Source organism: Myotis davidii, unplaced genomic scaffold, assembly GCF_000327345.1.
Source record: "Myotis davidii unplaced genomic scaffold, ASM32734v1 scaffold452, whole genome shotgun sequence".
In the NCBI taxonomy this organism is placed as follows: domain Eukaryota; kingdom Metazoa; phylum Chordata; class Mammalia; order Chiroptera; family Vespertilionidae; genus Myotis; species Myotis davidii.
Window position 1 is genome coordinate 1489458 of NW_006284245.1, and position 14159 is coordinate 1503616.

Below are 14159 nucleotides of genomic sequence, written 5' to 3' on the forward strand. Positions count from 1 at the left end.
TCTTGTGCCAGTACCAGGCAGTTTTGAGAACAGTGGCTTTGTAATATAGCTTGATATCTGGTATTGAGATCCCACCTACTTTGTTCTTTCTTGGGATCGCTGCAGCTATTCGGGGTCTTTTTTTTATTCCAGAATTTTTGGAGAGTTCGTTCTAGGCCTGTGAAATATGCCGTTGGTATTTGAGCTTTTCTTTAGGATGAATTTAATGCTGAAGAAGCATGCAACTGAAACATTCCATTATTTACAACCTCCCAGAAGAGGGAGGATGATTTACATTTATTTACATGTTTACTTAAAAAAAGTACCCAGCGCAGAGCTGGCTAGATGAGTTTTCCACTGAAAGTTCTCTTTATGGTCATTTATAATAAGCTGACCAATGGGAAGAGAATCTGTGGAGAATGAATGTCATTCCCAGTCAGTTCAACACTGAATCCCAAATGAGCTACAAGTTAACTTTTTATTACACAGAGTTCTGTTCAGCTCTGTAGAGTACTTAGAATTTCTTAGAAGTTTATTATTTAGTAATAAATGTCCATGCAGTATGCTGTATGGCATGTTCTTTAAAAAATGAGTGAGAGTTCAGGAATAATTTGAGCACATATTATAACAAACACATATATGTAAGGAGGGAAGATGTTTGGAGAGAAGGAAGGATGACTGGGTGAAAGGTAAGTAGATGTCTCTCCTGAATCAGTGAACTCAAAATGGACAGTGTGGGGTGAATTGTGTGTGTGTGTGTGTGGCGGGGGGGGAGCGGCGCACTGTGATATCTGTTAAAACAGTGGGTGGAGTTGATGTCCACACTCCCGCTAGCCAGGAACCAGAGTTGGGATTCCAACTTCCCTTTCCCACCACACTTGATGAGCCATTTTAATAATGTCTGCATTGCACAGATGGCATTTTGGAAGCATGTGGACTGTGTGGGAGGAATGTTGGAATCTAAAGAAGAATTTGTCCCCTCTGACCAGAAAACTAGAAAGTGTCTTGGGGGTATAGCAACATGAAGAGCTGGGGAAGCAGATGGTTTCCAGCTCTGATCAGCCAGGAGCCACTGGTTCCTGTCCTCAGGGTGACTTCAGAGTGCTGTGTCCTGGTTAAAAAACTTATGCCTTCAAAGGACAAATTAATTCAATGGATCTGGGTGAGACTTCTTAAAATTTGGAAATCTGATGATTCTTTGAAACTACTTTTCAGAAAAGAGGAAAAAGAAGCAATACACCTGAAAAGGCAATCTCTCCTATGCCAACCCCAGGAATTACGTATTTTATTTGGACAAAGGAAGTGATGAAATACTTCATCACATTTAAGGTCGATCTGAAGTTAAACTAGGGATATTGAGACTTTGTCTTCTCTGTGGAACGCTTTCTAGTAGCAGAAACATACAGCTTCCTGTGCATTATTTAAAGCTCCCTGAAGACAGACGAGGTGTTTTACCCATCCCCCTCCACCTACTGCTAATCGTGTGCTAGTCACAAGGCTTTGCAAAGATAGGCACTCGATCCAATGGCATGAGGAATGCAATGTGAAGAAAAATGCAGGGTCAGAGCAGCTGTCCAGATATAGCCATTCCAAATCAACAGCTTCGTTTGGGGAATTAAAAAAGCAGTTTATATTTGAAGAAGTAAATATAGAAGAGGAGAAACCCACTTATTTGGGTTACTGTGGTCAAAACAAGACATGTAGTACATCCTCCTATTCTCCAACCCCGGTCTCCGGAAGGAGTCAGGAGGGCCTGTTCACATTTCCATGCAATTGATGCAAGAAGAGGTGTTGACATTGGTCTTTTCAGGTCCTCTTGTCACCCGATGGGTTTTGGATCTTCCAACCTGTCTGTCCCATAGAGGAAAGGTGACCCTCGTCTCCAGAAGTTGGTGAGATGCCACCTGCCTGGCTCTGCCCAGCTGACTGAGTGTGGAGACTTTATCACCTTATCCTTCTGCTCTGTTGGTGTCTGGGATGGGGCTGGATTACAGATTTGCTGCTTTATAATCTAGGATTTGGGCTGAAACATGGAAATAGTCCCAGATTTGACGGTATGTTCATCTTTGTTGTCAGCAATTCCAATACCTTGCAGTTTTGGAATTTATTTGCTTTCTAAAAATTTGTCTGACATATCTGCTGGTCTTTTTCTTCAGATTTTCTCATGGAGAACTTTTGTAGTTTTCCGTATACTGTCTAAAACATACTCATCAGATTCTCTTGGCCCTCTTTATATTTGTCCTGACTATATCTTCGACCTGCTGGATGCATTCAGTACCCAAAAGAATATTCCAAAAGTGAACTTTCATTGGTTGCATTTTCACCCACCTCAGGTTAATGCATGGTTATATTTTAAAACATCACATAATTCCAATTAGTATTAGACATCAGGAGGATAAACAAATAGTTTAAGTGCTGATTTGTCTTTGGAGTGTGAAAAAAAAAAGCTATTTAAAATTTATTATATGCCACTAAAAATAATTTTGAACAAATACAGAATTTTCAAGAGATCTTCCACTTCAACATTCCCTCCCACAGAGTTTTGAAAATACATAGATCTTTTGTTAGTAATAAGGGATTATTTTAGCCCCACCAAGGAGCTGATGTGGTAATTCTAAGCCATTAATTTTTTAATGATTGTGTCAGGCCCTGATGGTATAGCTCCCCTAAAACACATTTACATTCATCTTTCTGGTGGTCAGAACTCTAGTTTTATTCAGCTATTGGGGGATTCATGTATTTTAAGGAGTGAAATAAATACTTTAAGCCAACATATAGTTTCATTGTCCTTGCTAGACTGGGCATGGCATGAAATTCTGAGAGCTATCACAGGGGAGAAGTTTCCTGGGAAAGTTATCTTCACTCAAAAAGATACTTAGGGAAAAAAAGATACTTAGGACAGCATGTGTTTTTGCTTTTTTCTGTGTGTGTTTTCTTAATTTGTACTTTGTTATATGGGGACACAATGGCTGGAGATACAATAGTCCTCCTAATAAAATGAGAGGTGAGCCTAAGGTTGTCAAGAACAGTCTTGATATTAAAATGCTGATATAATTGATGCTACTTTGGGACTTATTATTATGTAAGATAATGCATTTACCTTATTATATACAAAAGTTTTTTGTTTTGTTGTTAATCCTCACCTGAGGAAATTTTTCCCATTAATTTTTAGAAAGAGTGGAAGGGAGGGATAGAGACAGAGAGAAACACTGATGTGACACATCAATTGGTTGCCTCCCACAAGCGCCTGCAGTGATTGAGTAAGAAGGTAAGGTTAGAGGTCAATACTCATACTTTGACACAGTTCACAAACTTTAAACAGCAGACAGTAAATTATACCTGACCTGTCATTTCTCTGTTAATCTTTACTTTCTGTTCCATTTCCTTTGTTTTACTTAGATTCTAGTGTGTGTTATAAACTTACTATTAAGAGTAAAACTCGATGGCATAAATGACAGAATAGGAACTGCATTATCAGCAATTTAATCTCTGACTCATGTAGAAAAAGCAATGAAAAAATTTGCATTTGTGTGTTACAAGAAATGAATAACTCATTTTCAATGCATTGCTAACTAGAGTGAAGAATTAAGCTAATTAATGTTTGTTTCTAACAAGCAGTTATAGGGAAGGGGCTTGATTTACCCATCTGGGCCGGTTCTCTTATCAGTGTTTTATTGTGAATGGCAGTCTAGAAATTGTCATATTCCTAATCACTGCAGTTCTATTTGACCACTAAGCCTATTTGTTCTTTATTTTATCACCTGATCTAGCAAATTTTGATTTTCCTTTTGCAAACTGTCTGACAACTTTTTCACAAGCTCTTCTGTAATCAGCTTTTTTCTCTCAATAATATTTTGTGACCGTTTTTTTCTATGTCAGGAAATATAGGGCTAAATCATAATTTGTTTCTAAATCATAATGTCTAATGAATGTATAGCAATCGGATATGTAAGTGTGTGTATCTACACCATAGAATATTTTAAAAAATTAACCAGGTCATTTTTGGTAGAGGGGGATGGGAGTAGCTGCCTGACTTCGCCCTCTAGCCCCTGGTAACTTAGCTGACCAATACGGAAGTGGAAATATTGATGTCCTGAAATTTCACTAAATATATATTTCACGTCTGTTTTCATTCAACTTGCTTAGCACTCAGTGGGCCTGTTTAATAGAGCGGTTATTTTTTCTCTTGAAAACTGGTGAACTTTATCATATTCTTGTCCTAATTTAAAAAACAATTTTGTCTTCTGTTTTCTCTCTTCTGTCTTTATGGGACTCCCCTTAATAGGAAGATGGATGCTCTTCTTTCTCAGTTACTGTAATTATGTAAGAAATCACCCCCAAACTTACTTCCTTAAAAACAATCTTCCAATTTTGCAAACTGGGACTTTGGAAAGACCTGGTGGGTGGTCCTCACCTGGGGGCTCCAGTGCTGCTACAGCAGGTTTCAGCTGCAGGCTCCATTCATAAGGCGGTGACTGATGCTGGCCGCGGGCTGGCCGCGGGCTGGGCGCTCAGCGGAGCTGCCCACTGGACGTCTGCACCGGGCCTCCTCCCCTGTCTCGGCTCCACCTGATGTCTTTCTTCAGAAATGTGTTGAACTCTCTAAGCTTCCGATGACCCCCGCTTCCTGCGTGGTGGTTTCATATCATGTCTTTTGAATAGCTCATTGCTATCATGTTTTTGTAAGTCAACTTTTCAGGGAAGCTTGCTGAAGCTGTGGAAATGTGCACAGGTTTTTCGGCAGAAGTTTATTTTTTTGTTTGTAAAGCCCACAAGGCAAGAGGAGAGAGAGGACAAGGAACGAAACAGAACAACTGACAGAGAGGAGCTGAGAGAGGAGAACGACATGAGGGAGGACCATGCTCTCTGGTGACCACCCTTTACCTGTGTCTTTGATCAAACCTCATGTCTGAGTATCTTCTTCAAGTAAAGTCCTAGAAATTGCTGTGACTAATGTTGAGATTTATTTTCTTTGATTCAACCAGTATCCAATCTTTCTTATCCAATCTGATCTGGAATTAATCAGGAAGACAGCATGAACGGCTTAAATCCAGCAGATCTTTTTCTTTCTAAAAAAGAAAAAATTTAATAACTTGTGTTTGTAAATTACTTATAAAAATATTGCCTCTGTAAATGGGGACTTCTTCCAATGCATATTCATCTCCACATGTCCTTTCCTCAGCTGTCTTTCTTTCTTCCTTTCTTCCTTTCTTCCTTTTTTTCTTCCTTTTATTTTAAATATTTTTATTGAATATTTTTTAGAGAGGAAGGAAGGGAGAGGGAGAGAGAGAAAAACATCGGTGTCAGAGCTTAACATCAATTGGCCGCCTCCTGCATGTCCCCTACAGGGGATCAGGAGGGCATGTGCCCTGATCAGGAATAGAACCAACAACATTTTGGTGCACAGGGCGACACCCAAGCACCTGAGCCACACCAGCCAGGTTTCTTTATAAGGAACACATCAATCCCACCTTCTGCCCAGGAGGCTAGAGAACCAGGCCACTGTTTCAGGGAGCGACATTGTAAGTATTTTCCTTGGTCCCCTAAGGAGAAGAAATATATTTAATACACAACCACTTACTGAATGTTTGAGGCATTGTATAATGTTCTGGATACATGTGCACTTTAGACAAATTATATAAACACAGTTCATTTTGGATTAAGGTATTTTTCTCCATCTTAAATGATACTCTAAAACATCTTGAAACCAATTAGATTAATTCTTCTGAGCGAAGTAATTGGCTATTATGTTGGCCTGAATGTTTGTGTCCCCACATCCCCCTGTGCAGCTGAGTTTGGAGATGGGGCTTCTCAGGAAGTAATTAAGACGAAATAAGATCTTAAGGATGAGACTTCACTCTCAGAAGAGAGGTGTTTTTATGAGACGAGACACCAAAGAGCAACCTCAGCCCCTCTCTCTGTGTCTCTCCAAGCGCAGAGAAAAGGCCATTTGAGGACATCGTGGGAAGCTGGCTGGCTCTCCACAAGCCAGTCCTCCCCAGAAACCGACCAGGCTGCCCCCTGACTTCCAGCCTCCGGAGCTGTGAGAAGATGAGTTCTGTTGTGTACGCCACCCCACTCTCTCGTGTTCTGTTTTGGCAAGATGAATAGTTACTAACCACCACGGCGAGAATAGGCAAAAGAATCTGGAAAAAGATGGCCTCTGGTATGTGGAAAGAAGATCAGTTAAAATAAATGAAAAAGAACGGCTCGTAAGGTTTAACTGAGCTTTTTCTTAACTTAAGTGATTAAAACAAATTGTGGATTTTTGTGGGGGGAAAACAAACCTCAAGCTTAGAGATTCTAATTTTGTCAACTGGGGTGTGGTTTCTGTACTTTATTTTTTATGTTAAGATAGTAATTCTCATGCTTAATTGGGTTTTGGAAACACTAATCTAAGTATTACAGTGTTTTCACTTTTTTACTGCTCTTTAAAAAAGGATTCTGTTTATTTTGTACTCATAAAACTGAGTATAGGAACTGAGTCACAATTGAGCCATTCTCTCTCATAATTAAGGAATTTAATGACAACTTGTGCTCATATTATCTCTTTAACACCTCCTTCTTTTGAAGTTCTCTTTTTAGGAAACTTGCCTCAGAACATGACTCATTTTTTTATCCAGCTTCAAAAGGCAGCATTTTAATTGTGTTTATTTCTAGGGTTGATTGCTTTAGAGAATCCAAAACATAGAGTCATCCATCCCCCACACACGAATATTTCAGAAGAGACCCTGACTTCATTTTTAATCTTTTGTTCTATTCTTCATTCTGTTTTTAAAGAAAATTTTCTTTTCTTTTACACTTTTTCCATCTTCTTGCCACCTTCAGCTGTTTCCAGCAACTCTCTAATTTTTGTGTGATCTCATTTTTGTCATTTGGAATTTGACCAAAGTTATTAAAAAGGAGCAGATGCTTTCTGGAAAATGCTGTGGTTCCATTGCTGAGAGAATGTCCTGATAGAGTGTCATAATTTCTGTATTTCTCCCCATGTTTACATATATATATATATGTCTTAGTTTGACTCAAAATCAGCTAATATTGACTCTTTTACCCCTCTGAAAATCATTGTAGGACTGACATCATCTGTTGTATTAAATCACATGAAATTGCTGTTTAAAGAGAAAAGAATCCCCAATAATTGAATATTGGCAACTTCATATAATGCAGCCAAATATACGTGGTGGCTGAATAAACTGAAACACGGATTAAATGATTTTGCTCAAAGTTACCTAAATATAGAAGACAAAATTAGCTTCCTTGTGTTTTTCCCCTCTAACAAATCAGTTGTTTCTCTTTTTAAAAAAGTATTTACCAACATCCACAACCTGTATTCTCAATTGAAAAGAATTAGATCTTCAACTGTGTTACTTACTTAATGTGTACCTCACATGCATACAATTCTCATTCAGAGAGCATAGGTGTTGCATTTGTATTATTTTACATCAAGCAGTTATTCTATGTTCTCTCTTTATATGTACACTAGAGGCCCAGTGAATGAAATTCATGCATGTGTAGGGTCCCTAGGCCTGGCCGGCAATCAGGGTTGATCGGGGGCTCTCTGATTGCTGGCTAGGGTCTTTCTTCCCCAGCTGCCGGCTACTGGCTGGGGCCTCCCTTCCCCATATGCTGGCTGGAGCCTTCCTTTGTTCCACACCACCCCTGGTGGTCAGCGTACATCATAGCGAGCTATCAAACTCCCGGTCTCCCAGTCAAACTCCTGAGGGGACAATTTGCATATTAGGCTTTTATATATATAGATGTGTGAAGGTTATGTGTGAATATACCTTTTAAGGCATGACATAACTATTATCATTTATAGAACTTAACATTACAGTATAAAGAATTTTTAGATTGGAATCCTTGTGAGTTATACTGGAAAACCCCAATATATAAAGCATAAAGGTACTGTTATTTTATTTATGTGATACCTATTATGTCTAAGAGGCACTTCAAATAATCAGACCAAAGGGGAAGTAGTCATAGTAACAGGATCTAAGTCCTGGGAGCTTGTTCTAATAACATCACAAATAATGAAAAACATTATTATAGCCTTGGAAGAGGGTCTGTACCAGAGTGAAGCTCTTGAACTCATAGCTATTAAGGAAGATTTATTGTTTTAATAATCCAGGTCTTCTTACTTCCCAGTAATCGTATCCCCTCCCACGTCACTGCCACAAACAGATGGCCGCCCCTCCTCTTGACTCATTCTTCATGCAACTGGTCTTGGCCAATAGAATGAAGAGGAAGTGATGTACGCCAGCTCCCAGACCAGGGCTCATGACTCCTGGCATGTTTCTGCTTGTGCTTGAGAAAAGTGGTTCTCAGCTGGAGGCACTTTTGCCCCCAGAGGACTTGGCAATATCTGGAAACAAGATGAGTTGTCACAACTTGGATGATTCTACAGGCATCTAGTCAAGAGAGGCCAGGGATGTTGCTGACCATCCTGTAATGAACAGGACAGTTCCCATTACACCCAAAGCGGTGGGCCCCTTAAGTGTTCACCTTTTTATTAAAAAAAGTGACTTAGCATGTGTGGAAGGGCAAATTGGCATTATTGTCAGAGGACGCTCATTCCTGGTTTAGGAGGTGATTTTTCTCTAGGGACACATACAACCCTCCCCACTCTAGAGGCCTTTGTGACTCAGCTATTTGGTCTACTGCCTTGAAGTCTGGTGGTATTGTCCCTTTCACAACAAGTACACAAGGTTTCAGTAGGATGCCAACTGGCGCGGTATCTGAGGGCTTGTGCAGATCAAGCAACATGATAGAAAAAGGTCAGAGTAACGTCTGAGGGGAATGTGTTTCCTGCCTCACAGTATTGAGTATGTTTACCAGGCTCCCTCTTTATTCATCTTTACAAGGGAAACTATAACTTCTAAAGTCTAATGTTGCCTTGTTTTCCCTGAATCCCAAAGGACAGATTTTGCAAGAGATTTCTTAAACATGTTTCATTGTATTATCTTGCCACCAAAAAAAAATGTGCTTCTGTATTTGGATTTAATATTACAGATTTTTTTAAATTGAGGCAATGTATATAAGACAGCAGTATGAACACATACTGACTGTAGATACAGCTGGACACATCCTAACATTCCAGCAGCAATTTTTGTTTCAAAGCCTGGAGTTTTCAGTGGATGAAAGATCTGAGAAGATGAACAATCCTGTATCAAGCTTTATATTGCAGGGGGAGCCTGCATCCATCTCCACATTCTACTAAAAAGGGCCAGAAAACCATCTAAAAATAATAACACGTTTTTCTGCAATGACTAAGATGGAAGGAAATTAGTAGACTCCAAAGTCTGTTAAGAGGTAAATAAACATCATTATTGATACCAGGAGTGGAGAGAGACTCCACCAACTTCACTGTTCCATCTGTACGTTTCTCTAAAATTAGGAAAAAATAATTGATATACATTTTAATCCTATACAATTTAATCAAAACAAAATCATTGGGTTAAAAAATAAAAAACCTTTTGTGTTTTCTATAGAAGAGTAGGTTTTATCTGTAAAAATTAGCTGTCAGAATCCACCCCTCCTGGTTTTGGTAGCTTTCTGGCAGGTCCTTAATGGGAAGATTTTTTTACCCACCAAGCTAGTATTGCCAAAGATTGAGTAATTCCCATAGAGACTCATAAAGAAACACCATAAAAGTTAATTCTTAATGGGAAGACACCCTGCCCTGAATTTTTTTGGCCTCTGATTATTGTTATCCTTCAAGAATATTATTTTATAAAAACAAATCCTTTTTATACATAACTTTATAATAAATCTTGTTAGAAAGACAAGTATTGCTTATGTTTAGATGTGTGAAATATAAAAGATCTTCAAAGCAAGCCACTATGCATTAGTTTTTGTGACAATTTAATAAGAAACAAAACAGTCTTTATTAGAAATTAGGTGACAGATTACCATCAATGTGAATAGAATTTCAACATGCTAGTGTAGTTTGTTTCACAGACATTGACCTTATTTAGTTCTTATTAAAGTCTGTGGGGTTGGGCCTTGTTAGACATACTATGTTTAGCACAAAGGAGGTATAGTTCTGAAGATGCTTCTTAAGTTCCTGGATACTCAAATTCAAGTAAATTGACTAATTGCAAGAAAAACATAGGCCATGCAGGATTTTATTTGTTTTCCCAGTAAAACTAGTATCGCTTTCCCACTTAGATGAGTAACTGAGATTACAGTTGGTTTGCAGCCTTCTCCCTGTAGATACAGCCGGACACATCCTAACATTCCAGCAGCAATTTTTGTTTCAAGCCTGGAGTTTTCATTGGATGAAAGACCTGAGAAGATGAAAAATCCTGTATCAAGCTTTGTGTTGCAGGGGGAGCCTCAGGTATTGCTTTATGTATGTGACGTACATCAGAGCTTGCTGGGCTGGCCATCAAGGCTAAGCCCACGCTCCTAACAGGTACAAAGCTGGCCTTTCCTCTTTACTCGGATGCAGTGCAGTTGGTGTGTGCAGATGCTACATAGAAGGTTTACAAATTCAATGAACACCTTATGGGGTCCAAGTTAGCATGCACTTCTCCTGTTGAGTCTTGAGGCATGCTACCTTCCAAATAAAGCCACCTTCTTAGCAAACACAACCAAGGATCTTGTTTCATATGCTCCAGAGGCCAATAATATGAATGAGCCAGTGACACACAAGAATCGTACAACTCCTATTTACAGAAGCCACCAACCAGTGTGGCCTTTAATAAATAATCTTAATAGTTAAGGACCAGCAGCTCTTGCTCAACAAGGAGCAAACGCTTTACATCCCTGATTGTTATGTAATGGAAGGTTGATTAGGATCTATTTTCACATTTGAAAAATACTCAACTAAAGGATTCCTTCAGGGAAAGTGAGGAGACAACATGAAGAGTAGGCCAACTACTCACAGTGAATTTATGAATTATGGGATAAACCTGGATAATGGAGTTTCTATAAATACGGGTCATATCAGATATGTGAGAAATGGTTCTAATTCAATCTTTTTTTTTTTTTTTTAGTCCTTTCATATATTCTAGAGTTGTGGCTCACTACCACTGAATAAACAGTGAGACTGTACATTGTATTAATGTACCTGAACCATGGCCAACCAGTTCATCTCAGCCAGAAGTTATGGTTTGACGTGACAGCAGAATGACAAAGCCTGTCACAACAAGGAGAGGATAAAGATAAGCTCTTCCAGGACTTTCTGGGCTGAAAAGTAATAGATTTTTTATCTTTCACTGAATCTGATTAAAAAAAAAAAGTTCATCTCTAACCAGTCTTTGTCTATGTGAAAACAGCTGAGACACACAATAAAAGAGGCTCCGGGAAGGCCTGGGTCAGCATTTGATATTGACATCCTTCTCATATGATATTTCAGTTGTCTTATTTTCCGTAGCTTTTAGAACTGATACTAGAGCTCTGAGCCCAAGCTGCTATGTTGGAAAGGCCAAGAATTTTAGAAACGTTCTGAGTATTTGCTAGTGACAATTGTGTTGTGGGTAGACACTCATGTGGGGTGCCCTCTCTTCTGAGCTTCAAACACTCCCAGGCTGTAAAAATGAAACTAGATCAAATGTTTGTTTTTAAAATGATAATGACATCATTATTAAGAATATCTTCTGACTGTGGACATTTTAACTCTTTGTAGCCTTTATTCTCTTTTGCTTGCTGTTGAGGTACTAATTTGCTTTGTCTTGAGCGTGTTGGTTTCCAACTTTCACAAAACTTTTTCTTGAAGTCAGGAAGAAAAATGTACTGTTTGTATACAATCAATAAAGATAATACTTCTCAGCACCATGCAACATACTGAGGGGAACTTTAAAAAAATCCAGGAAATCTTGAAAGGATTCGTTTTTTGGTTCAGACAAAGGATTGTATAGAGCAAATGTTCCCCTGTTTTTCCTTTCTCTGGAATGTATAAAAAGATGTATTAGTTTCCTGTTGCTGATGTAACAAAGAAGGCAAAATTAAGCGGTACAACATTTGAACAACTTAGAACAGCACACAATTTTATTATCTCACAGTTCTGGGGATCAGCAGTCTGAAATCAAAGTATCAGCTGGTCTGTTTCTTCTGGAGGTTCTTGGGGTGGGGGTGGGATGGGGGAATCCCATTCCTTTGCCTTTTCAGCTTCTAGACCAGTGATGGCGAACCTTTTGAGCTCAGCGTGTCCGCATTTTGAAAAACTCTAACTTCACTCTGGTGCCGTGTCACATATAGAAATTTTTTGATATTTGAAACCATAGTAAAACAAAAACTTATATTTTTGATATTTATTTTATATATTTAAATGCCATTTAACAAAGAAAAATCAACCAAAAAAATGAGTGTCATAGGTTTGCCATCATTGTTCTAGAGGCAGCCATTTGTTGACTGGTGTCCCCTTTCTCCATCTTTTTATATTTTGTTTTCTTTATTTATTTTATTTATTGATTTTAGAGAGAAAGGGGAAGAGAGACAGGAACAGGGAAACATCAGTTTGTTGTTCCATGTATTTATGCATTCATTGGTTGCTTCTTGTATTCACCCTGACCGGGGATTGAACCTGCGACTTGGCATATCTGGACAACACTCTAACCAACTGAGCTACCCAACCAGGGCTCTTTCTTCCATCTTCAAAGCCAGAAGCACAACATCTTCTGAGATCTCTGTGACTCTACTTTCATCCTCTTTTATTTTATAAAACCTCTCTCGATTACATTGGACCCACCCAGATAATTAGGATAATCTCCCTATTTTAAGATTTTTAATCACATCCGCAAAGTCCCTTTCCATGTAAGGTGACAACATAGTCACAAATTCTGGTAAAGCATTCCTAACTCTAATTTCAAAGCTGTTTTATTATGGACTGTGGATATATTTTAGTATTAGAAATAGAATGAGAGAAAAACCAACAAGGAAAGGGAAAGCTAAGTTACATCTACAAAACATGGGAAACTTTAGGGTCTCTCAAAACTTGGAGAAAATGAAAAATATTTCAGTCCCTTGTGCACCTCTTAATTTAAGAAAAATTTCAAGCAGATGAGAATTTTTAAAAAGTTTTATAAAGCATAAGGACCTTTGTGAGAAGATGTTTTATCTCACAGCAAATTCCAATCATGAAGAAGAATCATACATAGTTTGTGCCCATGCTCAGTGGGAAGGATGACAGAGACAGTGGATGATGTCTGCCCTGGGCGTGGAACAGGGAGGACTCATATGGACCACGCATCTGCTCTCCCTCTATTCAATCTTTTGTTCGGATGCTTCTGAATAAGAGTTCTAAAAATGAGGCTTTGTCAAAACATACGCAAATTGTGTTCTTTAGAAATAGAATGAGAGAAAAGCCAACAAGGAAAGGGAAAGCTAAGTTACATCTACAAAACATGGGAAACTTTAGGGTCTCTCAAAACTTGGAGAAAATGAAAAATATTTCAGTCCCTTGTGCACGACTTAATTTAAGAAAGATTTCAAGCAAATGAGAATGTTTAAAAAGTATTATAAAGCATAAGGACCTTTGTGAGTAGATGTTTTTATCTCATAGCAAATTCCAATCATGAAGAAGAATCATACATAGTTTGTGCCCATGCTCAGTGGGAAGGATGACAGAGACAGTGGATGATGTCTGCCCTGGGCGTGGAACAGGGAGGACTCATATGGACCACGCATCTGCTCTCCCTCTATTCAATCTTTTGTTCGGATGCTTCTGAATAAGAGTTCTAAAAATGAGGCTTTGTCAAAACATACGCAAATTGTGTTCTTAATGTTATTTCTATTCGTACCACAAAAGATAAAGCATGAGTGTGTTCTTCCAAGGAAGCTGACATTTATTTTGCCAACAATGCATTCTATTAAATGCACTCATAAAGGTCATGACCTTTTCTTACTATCATTCCTAGAACTATTTTATTATGGCCACAGACAATAAGAAAACCAACGTTTTTCTTAGGTGGCTCTGTAAAGCTGAATGATGAGATGTTTTATTTTTCAATAAAAAAAAAAAGAAGGCAAACTTAAAAGGAAGAAAAACACAGTATTTCCAGAGTGGGTCACCACAATACATTTCATGGTAGGTAAAAACCATGAGAAAGAGGATAGCAGGTATAGTTCTGAGATACGAAAAGTCAAAATACATGACAGGAAGTGAGGGCGCCGGGTGCTTACGCAACCCGCACGCGCGAGCGCCTAGGGGTCGTGGGAAGCTGGAGTCCGACCCCGCG

General features: G+C 38.7%; 1 pseudogene; it reads left to right on the forward strand.

Annotated features, from left to right (window-relative positions):
* Positions 1-14159, forward strand: part of LOC102751927 — a 35680-nt pseudogene that overhangs the window by 19007 nt on the left and 2514 nt on the right.